Below are 19,274 nucleotides of genomic sequence, written 5' to 3'. Positions count from 1 at the left end.
ATGTTCCTCTGACATTGGTCTGTGTTTGGGTGGTATGTTGGGTGGGGTAGATGTAAGTTCCAGACAGTAACCAGAATGGATAAATTGCTTCACCCACCTGTCTGTTGTGATGGATTCCCAGACAGGTAGGAACTGTGATAATCTGCCTCCGACTGGTGTTATGTGGTCTGGAGGCAGGTGTAGGAGGTCACTGTTTAGGAGTGGTGGAGGTACGATTGTTGTTGTTACCTCTACCTCTGCCTTTAGTATTGTTTCCTCTATATCCTCCTCTGCCTTTTTGAAATGTGTTTTGAGAGGTAGTTTGGAAAGGTTGAGAGGTTTATGTGTTATTCCCTCTCCCTGTACCTCTATAGGAGGATCTACGAAAGGAACGTTTGGATTGGTAAGACTGCAGTGCACCCATAGATTTAGCGGTGTCAGTGTCCTTTTTCATTTTGTCTAGTAAGACATCTGTTTCAGGCCCGAACAGGAAATCTTGGTTAAGGGGTTGATTGAGAATAGTGGTTTGCACCTCAGGTTTGAAACCTGATATGCGAAGCCAGGCGTGTCTTCTTAACATTACGCTTGTATTGACTGTTCTAGAGGCTGTGTCAGCTGCATCTAGAGCACACTTTATCGAGGCATTAGTTATGAACTTTCCTTCTTGGATAAGATCAGTTGCCTGTTGTTTATATGGGTCAGGGAGATGTTGTAGCAGCTCCTCTAGTTTGTCATAGTGTGCCCTGTCATATCTAGCTAACAATGCTTGTGTGTTAGCTATTCTCCAGGTGTTGGCTGCTTGTGAAGCCACCCTTTTCCCTGATGCCTCTAGTAGTTTGGACTCTTTTTCTGGTGGTGTGGCATCGCCAGTGGTTTGTGAGTTTGCCCTTTTTCGTGCATTGGCAACTACTAAAGAGTACAGCTGTAGTTGACCCTTGATATATGTAGGGTCGGAGGGTGCTGCTCTATATTTCTTTTCCAGTCTAGGGTTGAGTATCCTAGCCCTAATGTGGTCTTTGAATATTTCTGGTGCATGTTTTAAAACCCCTTTGAGCATGGGTAAAGTGCGGACACTTTTTCTGTGGTTGGGAAGGTGTCCAGCAAGAAATCCTCTTCCAGAGGGTCAGCATGCATATCTACCCCGTGGAAACTAGCAGCCCTGTGCACTAACTGATGAAATGCAATGGTGTCATCAGGAGGGGATGGTTTTGAAGGGTATGGTGTGGGGTCTAGAAGAGGTGTGTTATTGTCTGGTGAATATGGGTTTCCCCATGTGTCCAGGTTGGGATTTGGGTCATCAGGATCGTCATAAGGGTCTTGTGGATCATTATCTATGTCCTCATCTGGGTTCCCAACAGGCTGTGGAGGCATGGGGGGTGTGTATGGCACATAAGGCAGAATAGGAGAGAGAGGAGGAGGGGTGACAGGCCTAATAGGAGAAGTAGCAATGTCCTTCCTTTTTAGAGGAATAGGAGAGGGTAATGCAGGATGAATTTTCCTCTTGTGGAGCACCACATGACCTGTGTTAGGGTCTATGATGATTCTTTTCTGTTTTGGATCGACAGGATCCGGAAAAAACAGCTCCTCCTCAGTATTTGGTGGTTTCGGCACCGAAGATTTGTGGTGTTTTTTGCTGGTAGTCGAAGGATTTGTAGGCTTCGACTTATTTGGCTCGGGAACCTTGTTTTTGTTCGGTTCGGGAGCTTTCTTGACTTCGACGTCCTTTTTCGGATCGACCGTTTTCTTGGGTTCGATCTGTTTTTTAGGCTCGGTGACCTTTTTGGAGTCGTTAGTCTTTTTCGGGTCGATTAACTTTTTCGGGTCGATATTTTTCTTGGGACCGACCTTTTTCGACTCGAGAAGCTTCGGCTCGACGTTTTTGGGAACGGTCGAGTCTTTCGGCGCCGGAGCCGGATGTGTTTTTCTCGGCGCCGAAGGCATTTTGGGTGTAGGGACATACGGTTTGCTCGGTCCCGAGCTACCGGAAGGCTTTTCTGTTATCTTCGGAGCCGGGCCCGAGGGTGGGGCTTCCGAAGGGATGTTTCGATCGTGACGAAGGCCTTGTGGCAATGTCTTGACCGGAGCCTTATGTGGAGTGATTGGGACCGGGGCATCGGTACTCACGTGCTGCCCCGCTGGGATTGGGTCATCTGAGTCCGATACTTCGACTGTGACGAGCTGTAGATCGTTCGAGTCCTCGGCATCCGAGGGGTCGTCGAAGAGATCGTCTGGTTCCGGTGCTGCTGCTTGTCGATGCATCGCTTGTCGATGGGCCCTTCGGTTCCTGATTGTCTTTTTGGAATGGAAGAGTGCAGTCTTCTTCTCTATGCTCCGGAGATAGGCATCTGTTGCACACCGGGTGATGATCCGTGTGTGGGTATTTAGCACCACACTGGGGGCATTTTTTGAAAGGGGTCCTTTCCATGGGCCCGAGGGGCGTCGATAGGCCCGGAGGCCTGCGTCGATGGAAATATGAGAAATAAAGTCTCGTGAAGTTCTAGGGTATCGACCGGAGAGCAATCCCGTCGAGATACTTGGATTTGCCATTAAGAAAGTTGAAAACTTCGGAGTCGAAGTTGGCGTCGCAGAACTACATCCGAACCCGATGGCGGAAAAAAACAATCTGACGATGGAGGAGCTGTCCATGCGCACTGTAGTCCAGGGGAGGAGTCACCTATCTCGTGAGATCTCGAAGACTCTTCCAAGACAACAACATGCAACATCCGGAGCCAACACTAGGCGGCGATCTAATGCAATAATGTGACTGCAGCGGCTCATGTCTCGAACACATTTTTTAGACAACGACCAGAAAGTCACCTGGGCACATAGTTTTGTACCGTTTCATTGTTTTTAGGACCTTTTGATTTTCAGGGTCCTCTATAGGCCTCTCAAGAGTTGATCTCCCTTCAGCGAAGAGCAGTGATCACCTACACCATTGAGAATGCTCCTTTATTTTCTCTTCTCTCAATGATCCCTTCAAGTAGAAGCTTTACTTTCTCTAGCTGCACACTGTGAGAAAGTGTCATCTTTCTTGCATGGTATGCCCCCACTTTTTGCTGAATTGCTGAATGTACTTTGACTGAGTGTGCCCTGGACTCCTGCCAATCAGGTGCCCAGGGCCTATGTTCCTTCCCTAAAACAAACCAAACCCAAATTGGCAAACCCTGGCCACATGCCTTCCCCTGGTAAATGGTACCCTAGGTACCCAGGGCCTTGTGACCAGGGAAGGCCTCTAAGGGCTGCAGCACTCCTTGTGCCACCCTTAGAGGCCCTGTACCCTTACACACACACACTGCCTTTGCAGGCTGAGTGTTTGGGTGCAAGACAAAAACAAAGTCGACATGACACACATCCCCTGTGTGCCATGCCCATCACCTACACTGCCATGGCATACATCAGCCACCCCTCTAGCTGGGTGCCTTATGCCAATGGTGTGGGCACAGGAGCAGGAGCCCTGTGCCCCTTCAGTGCCCAGGTCCATTCCTGAGCACTGTAAGTGCAGTGCTGCCATTTAAGAGTACATGGTGCTGAGAGCTCGTCAAACACGAGCTCCACAGCACCATAATGGCAACACTAAAGACTGAGAAGTTTGGTATCAAACTTATCAGCACATTAAACCCACACTGATGCCAGTGTGGGATTTAATGTACCCAGCACCCCAGAGGGCATCTTAGAGATGCCCCCTTAAACCTAACCTACAACCCACGTCTGCTCTGAGGCTGCCTCGGCTGCCACCCAGCAGGCATGTTGCTGGACCCCTGGGTAGGAGAGCCCCTGCTCTCCTGGGCCTGCAACAATGCACATCCTGGGCGAGGTGCTAAATGTCCTCCCCCAGGATGGCAGGGGGAAGCTTCAAAGGCATGCCGTCTCTGTGAGCTTCCCCAGGCCACTGCAACCCCCCACTCTGGCGGGAAGCTTTGGCCGGAAACCCCAAATAAGGACAGGGGATGTGCCAGCCTGCCAACCCCACCCCTCAGGTGGGGGAGGCGAGGTGAAGCACATCTCCGGGCTCTCGCCATGTTGAAGATGGGGAGCCCTACCCTATCAGAACTAGGCTACTGCCCCCCTCCCACAGGAGAGAGGCAGAGTGTACCCACCCCAGGACAGGGACCCATTGGTCCCTGCCCTTCACCTACCTGTAACACCCCTAAATCTAGTATTTAGGGGCACCCTGAACCTTCCTTCCCCAGATTCCAGATTCGAAAATACAAAGAAGAGCAAGAAGAAAGAAGACCTGCCCTGCAGCTGCTAAGAAGAGGAAGACACCAACTGCTTTGGCCCCAGCCCTACCGGCCTGTCGACCCTCGAACCTGCTCCTGCTCCAACCCGGCATCTCTTGTGGCCAGCAACCTCACAAACCCCGGAGGACCTGGCTACCTTTTGGCTCTAAGCCCCTGGGACTCCCATGAGTAGAGGCTCTACTCAAAACCTACCTCTAATCCCTGGCAGCAGCCCGGAACCACGAACCCAGCACACTCTGCACCAGCCAAGCCTGACCAGTGCCGGAGTGAACAAAGACCACGAGGACGACCCCACGGCGACTGTGACCCCGAGTCCGGCACCCAAGGACCTCCCTCGACACTCCTGAAGAAGCCTGCAGCCTCAGAATAAGGTGCCCCCCCTACCGCGATCAACAGAGGGTAAGATTTCCCGACACCAAAAGGCACCCCTGCACGCAGCGCCCCGCGCCCCCCTGTGCCTACTCCCGGGGTACCTACCTATCCTCCAACTACCCAACTTACCTCTCGAAGTGGTGGTGGCACCTGAAGAATCCTCGTCCCGAGCTTGCAGTCTTTTTCTAAACCGGAGATTTCCCATTGAAATCAATTGAGTGCCCGAAGGCTCAAAAGCACCCTGCACCCAGCCGCCCGAGTGGCCCTGGCAGTGCAACCTCTACACCTACCTACTTCCCCACTTGCCCTGAGTAAGTGACCAGGAGCCCAGCTCCAACAGCCGCGTGGCTTGTTAGTCAGCAGCCACCAACCAAGGCCCTCCCTCTCCCTCATAGGATAACATTGGGACTAACCCTCTCTGCACCCGGCCGGCCTAGAGTCGCTGAGGGTGAACCAACTGTACCTACCTGACCCTGGGGACCCCTGAGTCTATGCCCAGAACCTCAACTCTGCCAGTCGAGTACTTACCTTTAAACCGATAACTCTATTTTCTTCATAGGGTAACATTGACTGGCTTTTTCTTGAAATTTCTTCTAAGTGTGGACTTTTCAAATCTTAAGATATTCACCAAAAATCAGCCGAGTAACGAAAACGAAATTACTCACCTGCTCTTAGGTGAGTTCCTAGTGCTGGATCTTGGTGCCCAGCACTGACTCTGAAAAATACTTACAAGGAGTAGTTTCTTTTCTGTAACTCCAGTTCTGTAGTAGGGGTATCTCTGTTATAGTCATAATCTAGGGAATAGTCCCGCCCATGTGCGCGGACCCCGGAGCAATAAAAAATAATCTCTAAAAGGTGACAAATCATGCAGACCTGCATACACCTTTAAGAGAGAATTTAATTTAAAGACAGATAATGCAGCCTATACCCACAGGCTACACTGTCCAGTACTTCAACTAGAATTCCACCAAAATCCACAAACAGCACTGCCTGTCCAGTTTTTCTCCACATAGGAAAAAACCCTGCCTCTACCAGCAAAAGCCTCTGGAATGATAGAGAGGAAGGAGTGGACAGACAAGCCCCATAGGCTGCCATTATGTGGCTTGGAACAGGATACTGTGCCTTTAAGAAAACTTTCCAGTTTTCCAGAACTTTCCCCAGTATCCCAGAATGCCCAGCAGGTCCCATTTACTTTCAGTTCTTTTTGAAGGCGTAGCACGCCAGACCTGTAGCATTCTCCATATGAATAAGTATCTCTCCACCGGGGAGGAGGGCGGGCGCTTATGACTATAACAGAGATACCCCTACTACAGAACTGGAGTTACAGAAAAGAAACTACTCCTTCTGTAGTAGGGGATCTCTGTGTATAGTCATAATCTAGTGAATAGAATGGCAAGCCCATCCCCACACAACAAAAGCGGTGGAGAACACATAAGACACAACCACTACTGTGCGAACAAATTTCGCAGCGAAGCCTGCCCAACCTGAGCATCTGCCCTGGCATCCGAGTCCAGACAGTAATGCGCAGCAAAGGTATGGACCGACTTCCACGTGGCCGCCTTGCAGATTTCCGCAATCGGAACATTACGCAGCAAAGCCGTCGTGGCAGCTTTGCCCCTTGTGGAATGAGCCTTAGGTTTACCCCCTAAGGTCTTATTAGCCTTTTGATAACACAACTGTATGCAGGACACAATCCACCGAGAGATGGACTGCTTAGAGGTCGCAAGACCAGTCCTGACTGAGCCATAATTAACAAACAATTGGTCAGACCTACGAATATCCTTGGTCTTATCCAGATAAAATTTCAACACCCTTCGGACATCCAGGGAATGGAGAGCCCTTTCCGCTGGTGAAGAGGGATTCTGAAAGAACGTAGGCAAAGTTATGGTCTGATTGACATGAAAGTCAGAGATAACCTTAGGAAGGAACTTAGGGTGAGTACGCATCACAACCTTAGCAGCATGAAACACAGTATAAGGTTCTTGACAACATAATGCCTGAAGTTCACTCACCCTGCGGGCCGATGTAATGGCCACTAGGAACGCCGCCTTCCAGGATAGGTGCTGCAATGAAGCCTTGTGAATAGGTTCAAAAGGCTCTCTCATCAGTCTGGACAGCACCACATTCAAGTCCCAAGAAGGCGAGGGAAGTCTGACAGGAGGGAACACCTTCTTCAAGCCTTCCAAAAAATCCTTGACCACAGGAATCTGAAAGAAGGACGTCTGTGAAGGGCACTTCCTGTAAGCAGTCAAAGCAGCCAGATGAACCTTAATGGAATGGAAATTAAGGCCAGACTGCGCCAGATGCAAAAGGTATGGAAGGATGACATCTTCCTTACATGTTGTCGGATCAAAGTTCTTGGATTTACACCAGATACAGAACCTCTTCCACTTGTAAGCATAGGATGTCCTAGTGGAAGGTCGCTTAGACTCCTTCAGAGTGTCCATACAATCGTCTGGTAGATTCAGATGACCGTATTGCACTATTTCAGGAGCCATGCCGCCAAACTCAAAGACGAGAGGTTGGGGTGCACCATCCGCCCCCCGAACTTCGTGAGAAGGTCCGGCCTGCACGGCAACCGCATGTGAGGAAGGAGAGACCGGTGAAGAAGGTCCGTGAACCACCACTGCCTGGGCCACTCCGGGGCGATCAGGATCATCCGCGCCCTGGACTGGGACAGCTTGATGAGCACCGCCGGAATCAGGGGAATGGGTGGAAAAGCGTACAGAAAGCTGTTCGACCAATCGATCCATAGCGCATTCCCCAGCGTCCCCCGCTGGTAGTACCTGGATGCGAAGTCTCGGCATTTGCTGTTTTCGGCGGTGGCGAACAGATCTACGTCTGGAGTCCCCCACCTTGCGAAGACTTCTCCTAGTACTTCGTCGTTTATGACCCATTCGTGGTTTTCCTGAATCAGCCTGCTCAAGGCGTCCGCCTGAGCATTCTGCACCCCTGGCAGATGCGTGGCCGTGATCGTCAATCCTCGGGCCAGCAGCCAGCGCCAGATCGCCTGCGCCTCCTGCGACAGAGTGCGCGATCTCGACCCCCCCCTGCTTGTTGAGGTAATACATCGTGGTTGTATTGTCCGTCTGTATCAGCAGCGAGTTGGTCTGGAAGGACGGAAGGAAAGCCTTCAGTGCCAGGAAGACAGCTCTGAGTTCCAGGAAATTGATGTGGTACGTCGATTCCAAAGGAGACCACTTCCCCTGAATCTGCAGGTCCCCGGAATGCGCACCCCAGCCCTGGAGAGAAGCATCCGTCACCACATTCGTCGTGGGAATGTCCTTGTGGAAGGGAACCCCCTTGAGGAGGTTTTCCGCCGAACACCACCACTTCAGAGACTGACGAGCATGTAGAGACAGTCGGATCTTGTCGTCCCAAGAGTCTGTCTTCTGATCCCACTGATCCTCCAAGCACTCCTGCAGTGGTCGCATCTGTAGACGTGCGTGCGGAGTGAGGAAGATACAGGAGGCCATCGATCCCAGCAGAGACGACACCTTCCTCACAGTCGTCGATGGAGCAGTCCTGAGGTCCTGAGCCTTCCGAAGGAGTGATAACCGTCTCTCCTCCGAAGGAGACACGCTTGCTGACCGCGTATCTATGGAGGCCCCCAGGTACTGTATGCACTGTACCGGAGATGGGACCGATTTGGACATGTTGACGTGTAACCCCAGCCTGTTCAAGAGCTCGCACGTCCAAAGGAAGTGCTCTTGCGCTTCCTCGAAGGATGACGCCTTGATCAGCCAATCGTCCAGATACGGGTAGACAAACACCTTGTTCCTCCGCAGGTGTGCCGCCACCACCGCCATGCACTTCGAAAAAGTCCTGGGAGCAGACTTTAGCCCGAATGGCAGTACTGTGTATTGATAGTGATTGGCGCCGACTTGGAATCGCAGGAACTTCCTGTGCTTCTGTGCTATGGGCACATGGAAGTACGCATCCTGTAGATCTATGGCACAGAGCCAGTCTCCCCGTTGCAGCTGAGGGTAAATCTGGTGCAACGATAGCATGCGAAACTTTTCTCTGCGAATCCACTTGTTTGCTTGTCGCAAATCCAGAATGGGCCTGAACTCGTTCTTGTCCTTCTTGCGAACGAGGAAGAACCGAGAGTACAGACCTCTTCCCCTTTGAGACAAAGGTACTTCTTCTACCGCCTTTTTTCTCAACAAGATGTCTGCCTCCGCCTGGAGCTCCCTCAGCTGGAAGCGAGAGCTGACCGGCGGAATCGCTGGAGGCGGGCTGATGAACCGAAGACTGTATCCATTGCAAACAATATTCAGCACCCACTTGTCCTGAGTAATTTTTCTCCACTCTGCCAGCAAAAATCGAATGCTTCCCCCCACTGGAGTGGGTAACGGTTGAGGGGGAAGTAACAGCTCAGGGCCGAGACCCGGCCGGGCCCTTGTTTGTGGTAGTAGCCTGCTGGCCACCTCTACCCCTCTGGCGCTTCTGGAAGGGCTTGCGGAACTGCTGCTGTTGTGGCTGCTGCTGTCCCGAGCCCTGCCCACGCCCTCGGCCCGACGACCCGAACCTCCTCTGGAACGGTCGTTTCTTTTTCTCGGCCTTCTCTAACCCGACGGCCGTCAGGGTTTCCGCTTCAGCCTTCATGCGGGCCATTTCATCGTCCGCATGCTTCCCGAACAGGGTTTCCCCCGAGAAGGGCAGGTTGGCCACTCTCTGCTGTGCCTCCGGCTTGAGGGACGTCGGGCGCAACCAGGAATGGCGCCGCTGGTGGACGCCATGACAGTAGGCGTAGGCGGCCAATAGCGATATATCCGCTGCTGCGCTGATCGTTTGGTTAGAAACCAGCATGCCTTCGCGCACCGTCTCCAAGAAGTCCTCCTTCTTGTCTCGTGGCAGGAGGTCCGCATATTGCTGCAGGGATTCCCACAGGGCCCAGTCGTAACGGCCCAACAACGCCCCTGCACTCGCCGCCTTCATCGTGGTGGCGGCGGTACCACACACCTTCCTGCCCGCAGAGTCCAGCCAGCGGCTTTCCTTGTCCGGTGGCACCGTGGAGGCCGGGGCGGTCGCATGTTGTTTTCTCGCCGCCGTCACGATAACCGAATCCGGTTTCGGGTCCCCTCTCAAGAATGACGGATCCGACTCCGGGGCCCTATATTTCTTCATGAGCCTGGACGGAGCGGCCTTCGCTGTTGCGGGAGTGAGGAACAGTTCCAAAGCTGGTTCCACCAGTCCAGGCACGAGAGGCAGGAGGGGGCGAGACAAGTGTCTTTTATGCAGCGTCTCAAATATCACGGACGTCGTGGGTGTTGGAACCGTCACCGTGATATTCAGCTTCGCAGCCCCTCGCAACAGCACCTCCTGGAACGAGACCAAGTCGTCCACCGGCGACACCCTAGTCCCCGGGGAGTCCGACAGCGTCGGGGAAAGGTCCCTGTCCGAGGAGCGCGACCTGGACCTATACCTTCTGCGGCGTCGTCTAGAGTCTGACGAGGATCGCCCTCGGCTCCGCGATCGTCGCCTCCTGTGAGAGCGGGAGCGCGACCTCTTCGGCTTAGGCCTGTCCGCCGGTCTCGCTGGTCCAGGCGACCGTGGGCGTCGTGGCTTCGGGGTCCCTTGCGGCGGAGTCGGGTACCGTGGAAGGGAAACCGACCTCGGGGGGACCGGCGGCGGCACCGCAGGAGTGCTTGGCAGCAACAGAGGCCGGGGTGGCGGAGACAGAGTCCGCGGCCGCGGAGGAGGCGGTGGAGGTGGAGACGGTGGTGGAGGAGGTGGCGGTGGTGGTGGTGGTGGTGGTGGAGGAGGCGGTGGCAGAGGTGGGAGAGGAGGAGGCGACGGAGACCTCCGAGGCGGGGTATACACCACTGAGTACACCGATCCCGGCGACTCTCTCTTCCTCGACGTCGACGTGTGCCTCGACGTCGACCTGTGCCTCGACGGCGATCTTCTCGGCGTCGATCTCTTCCTCGGCGTCGACTTATGTCTCGACGGCGACCTCCGCCTCGACGGCGACCTCCGCCTCGACGGCGACCTCTGCCTCGACGGCGACCTCCGCCTCGACGGCGACCTCCGCCTCGACGGCGACCTCCGCCTCGACGGCGACCTCCGCCTCGACGGCGACCTTCGCCTCGACGGCGACCTACGCCTCGACGGCGACCTACGCCTCGACGGCGACCTACGCCTCGACGGCGACCTCCGCCTCGACGGCGATCTCCGCCTCGACGGTGATCTTCGCCTCGACGGCGACCTTCTCTTTCTCGACGTCGATCTCCTTCTCTTCATCGACGGCGAGCTGCGATCCCTCGACGCCGAACGCCGACGCCGGGTCTTCTCTCGACGTCGACCACTGGACGCAGTCGAAGACGGCGTCGTCGCCGACGACGCCGATGTAGTCGACGGCGGCCTATTCAGGTCCCTCGACGGCGATCGTCGACGCCGTTTCTCCCCAGAGCCCTGGGGAGACGGCGAACAGACGGTGGTCATCCTCCTCGACGTCGCCGCCCTCGACGGGGAGCGGGAGCGCTTACTGGTCTTCCTGCCCCTGGGGAGCCCCCCAGAGGCCTCAGCATGGGCCAAATCAGCCCCTCCAGACCCACCTGGTGCCTTCAGTCTTCGCTCCTCCAGAGCTTGAAGCCTGCTCTTCATCCTGTCCCTCAGGGTTCTTGCTGAAAACGAGTGGCAGATGGTACAGCTTTCAGGCACGTGGGACTGGGGAAGGCAAGCTATGCACACCTCGTGTGGGTCAGTTTTAGCCTTCTTTCGACCACATTCCGGGCACTTGTCGAACAAGCCAGGCATGTTGACAGTACCAGCTATTAAACACAAGAAAAAGTGACAAGAATTGCCAAAATCTCAATGAAAAACCTTGAAAAAGGTAGAGCTCAATGCTCCAGGGTCCTGCTAGCAGGAGCCGGAAAAAAGAACTGAAAGTAAATGGGACCTGCTGGGCATTCTGGGATACTGGGGAAAGTTCTGGAAAACTGGAAAGTTTTCTTAAAGGCACAGTATCCTGTTCCAAGCCACATAATGGCAGCCTATGGGGCTTGTCTGTCCACTCCTTCCTCTCTATCATTCCAGAGGCTTTTGCTGGTAGAGGCAGGGTTTTTTCCTATGTGGAGAAAAACTGGACAGGCAGTGCTGTTTGTGGATTTTGGTGGAATTCTAGTTGAAGTACTGGACAGTGTAGCCTGTGGGTATAGGCTGCATTATCTGTCTTTAAATTAAATTCTCTCTTAAAGGTGTATGCAGGTCTGCATGATTTGTCACCTTTTAGAGATTATTTTTTATTGCTCCGGGGTCCGCGCACATGGGCGGGACTATTCCCTAGATTATGACTATACACAGAGATCCCCTACTACAGAACTGTACTTACCCGTAACCGAATTTTCTTCCATAGGAAATCATTGACTGTTTTTCTGTGAAATTTCTTCTAAGTGTCGATTTCTGCAATTTTTAAATATTCTTCAAAAATCGTATAATATCTGAAAACGTAATTACTTAACTGTTTTGGATAAAGGTCCCAGTACTGAGTCTAGGCACCCAGTACTGGATTACAAAAGTAACGAGAACATACTGTACCTGCAACTTGAATTTTCTTCCATAGGGAATCATTGACTGTTTTCTTTGAAATATTTTCTAAGTGTCAACTTTTAAAATAGCTAAATATTGTTTAAAAATCATCCCAGTAATTAAGTCGACTTTCATCACTTGATTCTAAGTACTGACCCAGGACTGAATCTAGGATCCAGTCCTGGAATTCCAAAAGTAATCCTAAAAGTAATCTGTTGCAAATAACTTGAAATTTCCATTGAGCTCAATGCATTGTTTTGTTTAAAATAGAGTTGCCTATTGCAACCACTTGTAACTGTTTACGAAAGTCAATTGCATATTGCAAAAGTATTTATATGAAACATCTCATTCTGAGAAAGTATATTTTAGATCCAAGTGTTGGTTCTAAAATAAAACAAGCATATATTTTTTAAATATAAACCATTGGCCTAGAGTTCAGTTATTGAGTGTGTGAGACCATTTGCTGACTGAGTGTGTACAACAAATGCTTTACACTGTCCTCTGATACTGCCTTACTGCTCGACCAAGCTACCACTTAAGAGAGTAAGGTTATATCTAACTTTAACCTCTGTCAAACCCTGGGGGACTGTGGACTCTGTACACCCTGTACATATTAAGGAACAGTATATACAGAGCCACTTTCTCATACACACGACCCGTCCAGCTCTCTAACTCTGCTGTTCTTACTCTTTGAATTGTTTTTTTCCTCACTAGCAGAGTTCCTATCTTGTCTACACTTTGATCCCAACTTCAACAATGTGGTCTCTGCTCGATCTACCTTGTGAGCCCAGAGTTTTTGCAACTGTTTTTTAATAGCAGCAACAAGGAGACATTTCTCTAACTGACTCGCAGAGTGTGTCAGCACGTATAGGTCATGGCACATGCCGAGCCCACTGACACTCCAATAGCAAAAAGATGTCGTTCAGCAGTTGTCAGATGAGGCAGGAGATTGTCTGTCTGACTTGTCATCCTCATCCTGACCCTTAAAAAGATTCTGAAAAGGTAACCTTCCCTGTAATTGTCTCTTGCCTTGTTTTGAACCTTCAAAAGTATTATTTTCTATAGCTGTACTTTGCTGATAGTGTCACATTAGAAAAAGTAGCTTGACAAAACTGTTTCAAAGAAGTTAACTATTGATGTGCCTGTCATTTTAAACTTTGTCCCTTTCTCCCTAGATACTCTAGAAGCTGCAGACTGGTGTGCCTCTAAATCACCTCTTGGTTGAGCACTGCGAGTGGCGCACAACACTGCTATCATCACACGTAGAACCCAACAGGGTGGAGAAGGAGTAGTTTCTTACCTGGAACTCCAGTTCTGTAGTAGGGGTATCTCTGTTATAGTCATAATCTATGAATAGTCCCGCCCATGTGCGGGGACCCCGGAGCAATCAAAAATATCTCTTAAGCTGTCCCGCATTTGCAGACCTGCAAAGACACTTAAGAGACAGACAAAATAATACAGCCTAATTACAACAAGGCTGCACTGGCCAGCACTTTCTCTGAAGTGAACACAAAGCCACAATAAAGTTGAAATGTCATTTTTATTCACATCTGACATGTTCCTTTATTATCACACACTCCCTTCACCAAAATCCCTTTAAACAATAGAGAGGAAGGGGTGGACAGACAAGCCCTATAGGCTGTCATTATGTGTCTGCTAAAGGGATACCGTGCCTTTAAGAAACTCTCCAGAGACCCCCGGTATCCCAGGATGCACAGCCAAGACAAGTTACTTTCAGTTCTTTTTGAAGGTGTATAACAACAGGCCTGGTACTGCCAGTTTACTCCACCGGGGAGGAGGGAGGGTCGCTTATGACTATAACAGAGATACCCCTACTACAGAACTGGAGTTACAGGTAAGAAACTACTCCTTCTGTAGTAGGGGATCTCTGTGTATAGTCATAATCTATGAATAGAATGGCAAGCCCATCCCAACCAACAAACAGCGGTGGAGCAAAAAACCAAACACCAACAAATTACTGTGCAAACAAATTCCTCAGCGAAGCCTGTCCAACCTGCGCATCTGCCCTAGCATCAGAATCCAGGCAGTAATGCTTCGTAAACGTATGGACCGACTTCCAGGTGGCAGCCTTACAAATGTCAGCAATTGGAACATTCCTAAGCAAAGCTGCAGTCGCTGCTTTGCCCCTAGTCGAATGCGCTGTAGGCTTACCCCCTAACGTCTTATTAGCTTTCTGATAACACAGCTGAATACAGGACACAATCCATCTGGAGATGGACTGTTTTGAGGTAGCTAGACCAGTTCTTACTGAACCATAATTCACAAACAGTTGATCCGACCTGCGGATGTCTTTTGTCTTATCTAGATAGAATTTCAACACCCTACGCACATCTAGTGAATGCAGAGACCTCTCCGCCGGAGAGGAAGGATGCTGAAAAAATGTAGGCAAAGTTATCATTTGATTTACATGGAAATCTGATATCACTTTAGGCAAAAATTTAGGATGAGTACGCATTACCACTTTAGAAGCATGGAACACAGTATACGGCTCTTGACAACACAGAGCCTGAATCTCACTCACCCTCCTGGCCGATGTAATGGCCACAAGGAAGGCAGCTTTCCAGGACAAATGCTGCAAAGAAGCCTTATGGATAGGCTGAAAAGGCTCCCTCATCAATCTGGACAACACCACGTTCAATTCCCATGGTGGCGAAGGTCGTCTAACAGGGGGAAACACCTTACGCAAACCCTCCAAAAAATCCTTAATCACAGGGATTTGAAAAAAAGAGGTTTGGGAAGGGCCCTTTCTATACGCAGTCAAAGCTGCGAGATGAACTTTGATAGACTGAAAATTAAGCCCAGATTGAGCTAACTGCAGCAAATAAGGCAAAATAACATCTTCTTTACAGGCTGTAGGGTCAATGTCCTGTGCCTTGCACCATAAACAGAATCTCTTCCACTTATAGGCATAAGAAGTCCTCGCAGAAGGTCTCTTCGCCTCTTTCAAAATCTCCATACAGTCCTGAGGTAGGTTCAAGTGTCCATACTGCACTAGCTCAGGAGCCATGCTGCCAAACTCAAGGACGAGAGATTGGGGTGAACCATCTGCCCTCCGAACTTCGTGAGAAGGTCCGCCCGACACGGCAGGCGTCTGTGTGGCAGAACAGACCGGTGAAGAAGGTCGGTGAACCACCATTGTCTCGGCCACTCCGGAGCAATCAGGATCATTCTGGCTCTGGATTGCGACAGCTTGATCAGCACCGTCGGAATCAGGGGAATGGGCGGAAAGGCGTAGAGAAAGCTGTTGGACCAGCTGATCCATAGAGCATTCCCCAGTGTCCCTGGTTGGTAGTACCTGGACGCGAAGTCGCGGCATTTGCTGTTTTCTGCCGTAGCGAACAGATCGATATCCGGAGTGCCCCACTCCGCGAAGACGTCTCTTAGCACGTCGTCGTTTAGCACCCACTCGTGATTTTCTTGAACGAGCCTGCTGAGCGCATCGGCTTGGGCATTCTGCACTCCCGGCAGATGGGTTGCCATGATCGTTAGGTTCCTGGCCACCAGCCAATTCCAGATCGCCTGTGCCTCCCGAGACAGCGTGCGAGAACGGGAGCCCCCCTGCTTGTTGAGGTAATACATGGTAGTAGTATTGTCCGTCTGCACTAGCAGGGAGTCCGTCGTGAAGGAGGGATGGAACGCCTTCAGGGCCAAGTGTACCGCTCTGAGTTCCAAAAAGTTGATGTGATAAGTCATCTCCGTCCGCGACCACGTCCCCTGAATCTGAAGAGGGCCCGAATGCGCTCCCCAACCCTGGAGAGAAGCATCGGTCACTATGGTCTGGATTGGAATATCCTTGTGAAAGGGAGTCCCCTTGCAGACATTCTCCGAGGAGCACCACCATTTCAGGGACTGTAGAGCGTGTTGGGACAGGTGAATCGTGTCCTCCCAGCGCCCCCTCCGTTGGTCCCACTGATCCTCCAGACATTCCTGCAGAGGCCTCATATGCAGACGTGCATTGGGGGTGAGGAAAATGCATGAAGCCATCGACCCCAGCAAGGAAGACACCGTCCTCACTGTAGGATAGTGGGCTGAGAGGAGGTGCATCGCCTTCCCACGGATCGATAAGCGTCTCTCCTCCGAAGGACACACGCTTGCGTTCAAGGTATTGACTGAGGCCCCCAAGTACTGGAGACACTGCACAGGGATCGGCACTGACTTCGACATGTTGATGTGCAGTCCCAGGAGACGCAGCAAAGCAGCCGTCCTGTTGAAGTGACATTGGGCTTCCCGGTACGTGGAGGCTTTGATCAGCCAGTCGTCCAAGTATGGATACACAAACACCTTGCTCTTCCGCAAGTGTGCCGCCACCACCGCCATGCACTTGGAGAAAGTCCGTGGGGCAGACTTCAGACCAAACGGGAGTACTATATACTGGTAATGGTTGTTGCCTCCCAGAAACCCCAGGAACTTGCGATGCTTTAGTGCGATCGGCACATGGAAGTAAGCGTCCTGCAGATCTATGGCGCACAGCCAGTCTCCTCGATGCAGCTGAGGGTAAATCTGATGCAGGGACAACATACGGAACTTTTCTCTGCGGATCCACTTGTTTGCTTGACGCAGATCCAGAATAGGCCTGAACTCGTTTTTGTCCTTTTTTCTGACGAGAAAGAACCTGGAGTAAAGACCTTTTCCTTTTTGCCTCAAAGGAACAGCTTCTATGGCCTTCTTTTTTAACAGAACGTCCGCCTCCCGCTGGAGTTCCCGCACCATGTAGGGAGAGCGCACTGGTGGAATCTGTAGAGGCGGGCTCGTGAAACGAAGACCGTATCCATTGCAAACAATATTCAGCACCCACTTGTCCTGAGTTATTGTCCTCCACTCTGCCAGGTAGTGTTGAATACTTCCCCCCACCGGAGCGGGTAACGGACGAGGGGGAAGTGACCCTTCAGGGCTTCGACCCGGCCGGGCCTTTGTTCCCTGACGAGGATTGATGCTGTCCCCTGCCCCTCTGGCGCTTCTGAAAGGACTGCCTGGGGAACTGTTGTTGTTGTTGCTGGTGCTGTTGTTGGTGCCCAGACTGCCGCCCTTGACCTCGTTGCTTCGAATAGCGCCTGCCATAGGAGCGGAACGCCCTCTTCTGCTCCTTGGGTCTTTCCAACCCCACGGCCTTCAGGGTCTCCGCCTCGGCCTTCATGCGGGCCATCTCATCATCCGCATGAGACCCGAACAGCGTCGTGCCGGAGAAAGGCAAATTGGCGATCTTCTGCTGCGCCTCAGGCTTCAAAGAGGTGAGCCTCAGCCAGGAATGCCTCCTCATGTGTACCCCGTGACAGTATCCATGGGCCGCCAGCAACGACACATCCCCCGCAGCACTAATGATCTGGTTAGAGACCATCATGCCCACGTTCAGAACCTCCTGGAAATCCTCCCTTTTGTCCCTAGGCAGGGAGGCAGCAAACTGTTGCAGGGAGTCTCAAAGTGACCGGTCATAGCGACCCAACAGAGCAGAGGCGCTAGCAGCCTTCATCGCAGTGGCCGACGTGGAGCACACTCTCCTCCCCAAGGAGTCCATCTTGCGACTCTCCTTATCCGGAGGGGCCGTGGAAGAGGGCGTCGTGGAGTGTTGTTTACGAGCCGCCACCACAATGACAGAGTCCGGGGGAGGGTCCACCCTGAGGAACGCCGGGTCCGAATCCGGGGCCCTGTACTTTTTCTGCAGTCTTGAGGGAGCCGACTTCACCACGGCTGGTGTCAAGAAGACCTCCATGGCTGGCTCCTCCAACCCCGGGACCAAAGGAAGGAGGGGGCGTGACAGATGAGCCTTGTGCAATGTTTCAAAGATCACCGAGGTAGTGGGAACCGGGACTGCTACCGAGATCCCCAATTTCGCCGCTCCCCTCATCAGCACCTCCTGGAACGTGGCAACATCATCCACCGGCGAGATTCGGGTAGGCGGCGTCTCCGACAGTGAGGGAGAGAAACGTCCAGTGCCAGAAGAGCCCGTCCTCGTGCCTCTGGAACGAGATCTATATCTCCGCCTTCCGTGTCCTGTTCGAGTGGACGATCTGCGTCTACTCCTTGACCTCCGTCGAGAGCGAGAGCTCGGTCTTCGTGGAGCCTTAGGAGTCGCCGGTAGCCGAGGAGACGGCGGGAGCTGTGGCAGCGCCGGCGTAGGTCGCTCAGGAGGAGGAGGAGGAGGCGGAGGATTTTGAGGAAGCGGTGGCGTAGGAGGAGGCGGCGGCGTAGGAGTCTTTCGAAGCCGCGGCTGCGACAGAGATCGCGGAGCCCCATCACTCCTTGCAGGAGAACCTGGACCAGCACTGTCCGAACTCTCGGTCATTCGTCTCCTCTTGGCGGGCCTGTCCCGCCTTGAAGCAAACGACGGGGAGCGCCGTCTTCTCCTAGATCCCCGACTGGAGATCGTAATCACCGAGGACGTGTTGCCAGATGTCCTTAACATCAAACTGATCGTCGACCTCGTCTGGCGCCCCCTCGACGGCGAGCGACCTCTCGACGTCGACGGCGAGCGATGCCTCCTCGACGTCGACTTCTTGTGCCTCGACGTCGACTTCTTGTGCCTCGACGGCGATCTGTGCCTCGACGGTGATCTGTGCCTCGACGGCGATCTTCGTCGTCGGGATGGCAGTCGCCGGTGTCTCGGCGTCGACGTCGTCAGCGTCGAGCCATGAGTCGACGGCGACGAGTGAAGTCGCCTCGACGGCAAACTGTGCTGTCCCTGGGGCTCGGTACGACGTCGATGGAGTGTCAACGTCGACTGCGAAATCTTCGACGGCGGCCCGGTCCCGGGTCTCGCCGGCCCCTCTCTCGACGGCGAACGCCGAGAATGCCGTGATCCAGAGCCCTGGATCGATGGCGAACATACCGGTGCTTTATCCCTCGTCGTCGTCGCCTTCGACGTCGAACGCGACCTACCAGCCGGTAGGAGCCCACCGGACCTCTGCTGCTCCTGTCCCTGAAGGCGAATCTTCTCCCTGTCCCTCAGGGTCCTCTTTGAGAAGGTTTTACAGATGGCACATGTAGCTGGGACATGTGAGGACGACAAGCAGAGGATACATACATCATGTGGGTCCGTCTTGGCCTTCTTCCTCCCACACTCAGGGCATTTATCAAATAAAGCCATGCTAAGAGTGGGCCAAAACTGCTCCAGATTGCAGGCAGTAGTAGAAA

The 19,274-nt window shown here is 52.6% G+C and overlaps 1 protein-coding gene across 5 annotated transcripts in view; it reads right to left on the bottom strand.

The window, feature by feature from the left end:
- Positions 1-19,274, bottom strand: part of MGA (MAX dimerization protein MGA) — a 1,048,942-nt gene that overhangs the window by 266,843 nt on the left and 762,825 nt on the right. The gene's annotated exons all lie outside the window — the stretch shown is intronic.

Source organism: Triturus cristatus, chromosome 9 (genome assembly GCF_964204655.1).
Source record: "Triturus cristatus chromosome 9, aTriCri1.1, whole genome shotgun sequence".
Classification (NCBI taxonomy): Eukaryota; Metazoa; Chordata; class Amphibia; order Caudata; family Salamandridae; genus Triturus; species Triturus cristatus.
The sequence above is the reverse complement of the archived record's forward strand: the minus strand, read 5'-3'. Positions and strand labels throughout refer to the sequence as shown.